Raw genomic sequence first — 6,669 nt, 5'->3', positions numbered from 1 at the left:
ACCATCTCGCTACCATCAATTTGTCAAAAATTTAAATGAATGAGAATATCAAGGGTTGATGAAGATGTATAGACATAGGAACACACATGGCTGGTAGCAGTATAAGTAAAAACAGCTACATGGGAGACAGCATCTAATGAAGTTGAAGATATGTATACCCGAAGAGCTAGTAATCATATTCCCAAGCATATAATACAGTGAAATTCTAACAATAATTCAAGCAGATAGCTTATCAAATATTTTATAATAGCAAAAATTAGGTACAATCAAAATTTTTATCTAGCAATAAAAAATAAATAAATTTGGTATAATCCTATAATGGATTATTATATAGCAGGAAAATAAATAAGTTTTGAGCTGTATGTACCACAGAAATTTGTAAAAGAGTATTTATAATATTGCATTTATCTAGTGTTATGAAATATGCGAAACTACATTATTTATATACTCAATGTACAAAGTCATGGATGGAAATGTTTATAGGTTTTTGTCCAACATCAGGAAACTGGAAATATCCGATGAGGGAAACAAGGAAATTTGAGTAAGAAAGTATACACAGGGTAGAGGAAATTTCCAATGTTTTGTTTATTTTTTTTTTCAAATGATCTAGGGATGGAGAAAGGAAATTAAAAGATGAGCCTAGAACACCTTGTGGTACCAGGAAATATGGAACTACTCAAAAAAGATGTGCATATAGAATATAGGAGTCATCTTGAGGTAGTTACCAATGGCCAAATCTAGGACACTTTGAGTGATAAAATAATGACAGTAATTATATTTTATAGAATAAAGCAAATTCCATGAGTCTATGTTAATATATATATATATATATATATATATATATATATATATATAATGATAAAAGAGAAGGTACGATGGAAACATAAAAAACTTACCACATGGCAAACACTGAAATAATTGTTTCAGGCAAGATTCACCAATGGATGCAAATATTAGTAGGTAAAGTTATAATGAAAAAGGGATAATTGCATAGTGTCAATGTATTTCTACACAAGATACTTATTAATACCCATTAATTTCAAAGGAGAAAAGAGTAACTTCACAGTGGAGAAACCTGAAAAACATCTTTTTAACTAAGTGATCGATGTGAACGTCACCAGTAATGAAATAAATCAATGTTGGGGACTTCCTAATTTGATGCAGTGAAAAGGGCATCAAGTCACTTCTGTGGTATTTTTGCCAAACATGCATAATATGACCTTAAACATAAGAAGACACCAGACAAATCTAAATTGAGAAACATTCCACAAAATATCTGGTTAGTACTTTTCAAAAGTATCCAATCAAAAAAGACAAAAGAAGACTGAGGAACTGTCCCAGATGCAGTGTAGGACCTTGCACCAGAAAACAGATATTAGTGGGGAAAATTGCTGACATCTAAATAAGGTCTATAGATTAATTAAGAGTATTGTATCAATGTTAATTCCTGGTTTTGATCATTATACTATGGTTATGTAAAGTGTTATTATTTGAGGAAGCTAGGTAAAGGAGATATTCAGACTATTATTTTTACAATTTTTTTAAGTCTAAAATTGTTTCAAGATAAAATGTTTTACAAATAGCTGAAGCAAACACGGCAAAATGGCAAAGTAATAAAGTATATACTTCTCTGTATGTTTAAAATATTTCAGAGTAAGAGAAAAAATGAAGAATATGTAAATTTAAAATCTGAGTATAAACACGAGATTGTCTAAAGAGATATTGTAATGACACAGCAATTAAATAAGAAATAAGTTACTGTGGTAAGGGCCCAAGCTTTGAATCTGCCAATCTAGAGCCTTGATAAAAAATTAGAAATATGACCACTGGCATATTGAATAGTCATGGTCTTCTGACTCTATGCTAAGCAAAGTTCTTGGCATTAAATTCCTGTTCCTCTGCCTGTTTTCTCTTGTGCTGTTCATGTTAATTTCACTCAGACTGCTGTCACTGTAATACTTGCCCTGATTTGCTTTTCACCTAATTCCTCACCAGCCTCGAGGTCTGGGGTCCAATTTATTTTGCAGCTTTAGAAGTAATCGTCAGTTTATAGGTGGGGGATGGGGGGGAACATATGAAGGGAAATAGAAAAACCAAGTGTACAGACTAGTTGAAGAGATAATAAGCTCAGCTTTGAAATGTTAAGTTCTAATGGCTTCATCGTGACCTTCATGTAGAGATGCCCTATTAGCCATTGGGAATGCAGGTCTGGAATTTGAAACTGCAATTAGAATATGACCTGGGTATTTGAGGATTACCTACAGAAGATATGTGATGTGATAAGACCACCAAGGTTTGGGAATGAAACCTTGAAGAAAACCTAAGTTTAAAGAGTAGGAAAAAGAGAAACTAAGCTTTATTGGGAAGGCGAGAATGGAAACAGAATTATGCTTTATTACCAATAGTGTTAAATGATGTAAGAAATTCAAGAAAGATAAAAACTGAATGAAAACCAGCAAATTTGGTTATTAGAATGTGACCTTCAAAGCATCAGATTCAGCAGGGTAGTATGAGAGATAGGACTGCAAGAAGCTAAGGCCAAGGCGAATAGGAAGGGAATGGGAAGGAACAGATAATTAGTATGATTTGCTGAGCCTACTGTCTTCAGTGCTATAGTGAAAGACTGGAAGTGAAGATTTGAGAGGCAGAAAAGAGAAACACTGAGGAAGACCGCCTAGAGCCTCTGAGAAATCAGAATCAAAGTCACCTGCTGAAAGAGTAGTAGGAGAAAGGCTGAAGGAAAGTAGAGAGGTTTGGAGGGAAACTGATTTTAAACAGCATAAATATAAGTCCACTGCTACCCTATTTTCTCAACTGATTGTTAAGCAGCTCTGGAATAGAAAACAATGGATTCATACAGCATTTAATGTGAGTGCTTTTGGATTTGTTTTGTAACTTTATTTCAATAACCCTGTGATATAACTGGAATGGCTATTGCTAACCCTCTTTTGTCCATAAGGAAATGAAGGCTCAGTCATTAAATGCCTACCAAGATTGTACATCAGTCAAAGCAAGATTAGAACTCAGTTCTGTTCACTTCACTTTATTCACTCTAAGCACTTTGGAAGAAAGTGCTACTTTACACAAATTATCTGCAGCCAAGCAATGTTTTTTAAAAGCTCTCAAGAAAAGCTGCCAATGTGTGCACTGTCAACAGAATCATGCCTAAAAATCTTATTAGTTGAACAAGATTCTTCATTAAATTTGCTACATGGTTAGATGGGAGTTGGTAGCAGATGGTAGATACTGAAAGCAGCTCCTTACAGCTGAAAGCTGTTGGCAAGAGCATTTAGAACGTACGATGATGGATGACATAGTATTCAATTTGGGGAAGGTGGTTGAATCTAATCGGGTGACCCAAGGGTCAAGCTCAGGCTTAGTTCTATTAACATCTCTTATGATTCTTGCAGCATGCATAACAAAATGCTCATAGAATCTGAAGATAATCATAACTGATAGGTGATGAAAATATTAATGAGACATGGGAAAGAAAGTAAAAGGAACTTGATAATAGTTTAAGATTTAAAGTGAAGAGAGTAAGGAATTGCATAAGGTTTAAAGTAAAGAGATTTTTCACACACAAAAAAGAAATGAAAATATACTATAGTAGGGTAGAACCTTTACACTCTTGGAAAACAACGAAGAAGAACCTAGAAGATGATGGGTAAAAAATGATAATGCAGACAAGAGATTCAATTGAGTCTAGAGTTAAAATTACAACTGACCTGCTATCATTTACTTAACAAAAAAGAGGGGAGAAGAATGGATTTATGTGTCTGTGCACATATGTAATACACACACACACACACACACACACACACACACACACTGAGAGAACATCTCTGAAAGGATACAGGAGAAAATAACCTTGGTTACCTCCAGTGAAATAAACTGGTGGCCCACAAATTAAATTCAACCTACAGATTGTTACATTTGGCCACACATTATTGAATCTTTAGGCTAAGTATAAACTCTCCCATTTAGCGTAATTTACCTTATATCCAGCTGATTTCACACATTTATGTTATCTGCTTGGCCATTAGAGGGAGTTTAGTGGCCGAATCACTCATGCCACACACACGGACACAGCCATTTATAGAAACAGATAAACCTAGAAAAGTGCCCACACAGATACACACGGATATATTTTTAAAGGGCAACAATATGATCTCTGAGTAGTTAGATCATGGATGACTTCTTTTGCTTATCAGTACTTCTAAATCTCCTATTCAAAATGGATAGCACATTTATAAGATAAATAGTAAAAAATGGTTGCTCTTAATTCATGTTTAAATTAACATCAATTACTGGTCTCTGGCCAAATGCAATCATAGACTTTCCAGGGAGATGTGGTGGAACAATTATGCTGACAGATTTTGCTTTCCATTATCCTTTGCAATGTCTGAGCCTATGTCATTGTATGTGTCTTCAGCACAAGCCAGGGCAGATGAATGTGCACTACGCGTCGGTCACCCACATAAACTCCAAAAGCAAGCCAACCAGTATGGTGTTTACTTTTCAATAAGGAAAATATTTAGAAGGAATTTTTTAAAATTCCATTTTAATGGATAATATTTTAATGGATAGTTATAAATTCAATAATAGTCCACATCCCCAATCATCCAGTTCCCTTTTATAGAAGCAGCCAAAGTTACTAGTTTATTACTTCAGAGGTGGCCTATATCTATAAATAATTACACATAAATAAAATCTTTGGGAAAATTTTGTCCAGAGCAACGTCTGTTGTTTTTACCTGGCTATTATAAAAGAATTCGAAGTACATTTTTTAAAATTATGTGAACAGAGGTCACTTTCAATTTATTATGGAACACCATGGTGTTTGCTGTGACAGGTGTGTGGACATCTCGTTATAATGGTGGCCACAGGGACCAACTATTTTCTCACTCTTCCTGCTGTGGAGGAAGCGACAAGACAGGAAGCAAGGAGACCAGCAACTTAACCAAATATTTCAACCAAGCAAATCAACTGCTTTAGTGCTTTTAATGGTATTCCTCTAATCTGATCATTATTATTCCATTCCTTTCCGATTGCTGACAAGAAGCCTACAGAGAATAGTTAGTTTCAAAAAATGAAAAGGGCTTGATTATGAAAATATGCAACCTTATAATTTCAGTGACTATTTATCTTAGTCAGAGCTAAGTGAATTCAAACCCAATCCATCTTATTTCTACCTCCAAATCTCCTAAACAATCCTATTTCGGTATACGTGCTGCCCAAGCAAGCACAAACAATCCTGAAAAGACACGGTTATGTCTGCTTCTCCAAAGTCATTTATCATTTTTAAAAGAAAAGAGAGGGAAAGTAGTTTCCTACATAATTAAAAATCAAAGAGTTCCCCACTGTGGATGCCAGGAATCTAACAGTATTGTATGTCTTTGCCGAGGGGGTATGAAGAGGGGCTGGGATGTGTGTGTGTGGACAGTGGCCCAGGTGAGATAAACATCCTTCTATAATAACCCATGCAAGCGCCAGCCACACTAGAAGGGATTAAGGGAGAGGTGGTCTACCTTATCATCAGGATGTTACCACATAGCTGGTGACCTCTGTAACCTGGTCCTGACTGGTGTGAGAGTGTTTAGGAAGCAGGGGCCAGCTCTCTTCTCTCTCCTGCCCCTTCCCTCCAGCAATCTAAGTGGTGTGATTGAGACGTGCTGAAAGGTGAGCCTGTCACACAAATCTCCTCTCCAGCAGCCTGCCAAAATGTAGAGATGTGACAGGAAAGGTCAGGACTCTCAAACAGAAGTCTCCCTCATGATTTTGAGCTGTCATTCGGCAGGGTAGCAAGACTTTCTTCCACTTAATCCAGAGCCTGGATTCTCAGGCTCTTCTTCTGGCAAACCCTTTCTCCACAGCTCCAAGTCAGGAGCACATACTGTCAGCTACTTAGAACGTGATGCTATGCTAAGACTTGCCCAGAGTCAGTCGAAATGCTGAGTCTCACCATCTTTAGTTCATTTTGCTTTGCCCTCGGGCTAGCTAGCTCACTCCTCACTCACTCCCGTGTGGCCCCAAGTACACTACCCCTACCTTCAGGAACAAATTTTTGGCTTTTCTGACACCATCTGACCCCATCACCCCCAACACCTCTTTAACAAGATGTTCTCTCTCAGCCCTATTCTCACTCTCAAAGCTGGGTCTCTATCTTTAGCAAATCTGAAAACAGATGTCATGGAGAGATGAAAGTTAAGCTTATCTACTTCAGAAATTTGGTGATCATTTTTCACTCACCCATCCTCATTCCTATTCCATTCTGTGTCTGCAGGGCTCAAAGTCCCCAGAGCTGACGAGAGACATGAACAACACGGCACAGTTCAGGGGTAGTACTTGGGCACTGTCTACCCGTGCCATGTGACACGAAAGGTGCTGTCGCTTCAATGACTACACAGTGGCTGCCCCATTTTCCCTGTTAAGAGAAACACCCAGAGATGTACATTTGTATTTGTTGTAATAATCTCTACAAAGTAGATTAATTATCTTAGTTCTATTTTTCAGCAGTTAGGAGCATAAATGCCATCTAAAGTGTAATGTGGTAAGCCGGCTTTGTTTAATGAACCTGTATGTGTGTTTTTCCCTCGCTGAATGTGGACCAGTGACAGATTCAGTTAGATTGCTTGACACAAGACAAATGTTGCTTTAAAAGGATTCTTA

The sequence above is a fragment of the Rousettus aegyptiacus genome, unplaced genomic scaffold (assembly GCF_014176215.1).
Source record: "Rousettus aegyptiacus isolate mRouAeg1 unplaced genomic scaffold, mRouAeg1.p scaffold_m13_p_3, whole genome shotgun sequence".
NCBI lineage: Eukaryota > Metazoa > Chordata > Mammalia > Chiroptera > Pteropodidae > Rousettus > Rousettus aegyptiacus.
The sequence above is the reverse complement of the archived record's forward strand: the minus strand, read 5'-3'. Positions refer to the sequence as shown.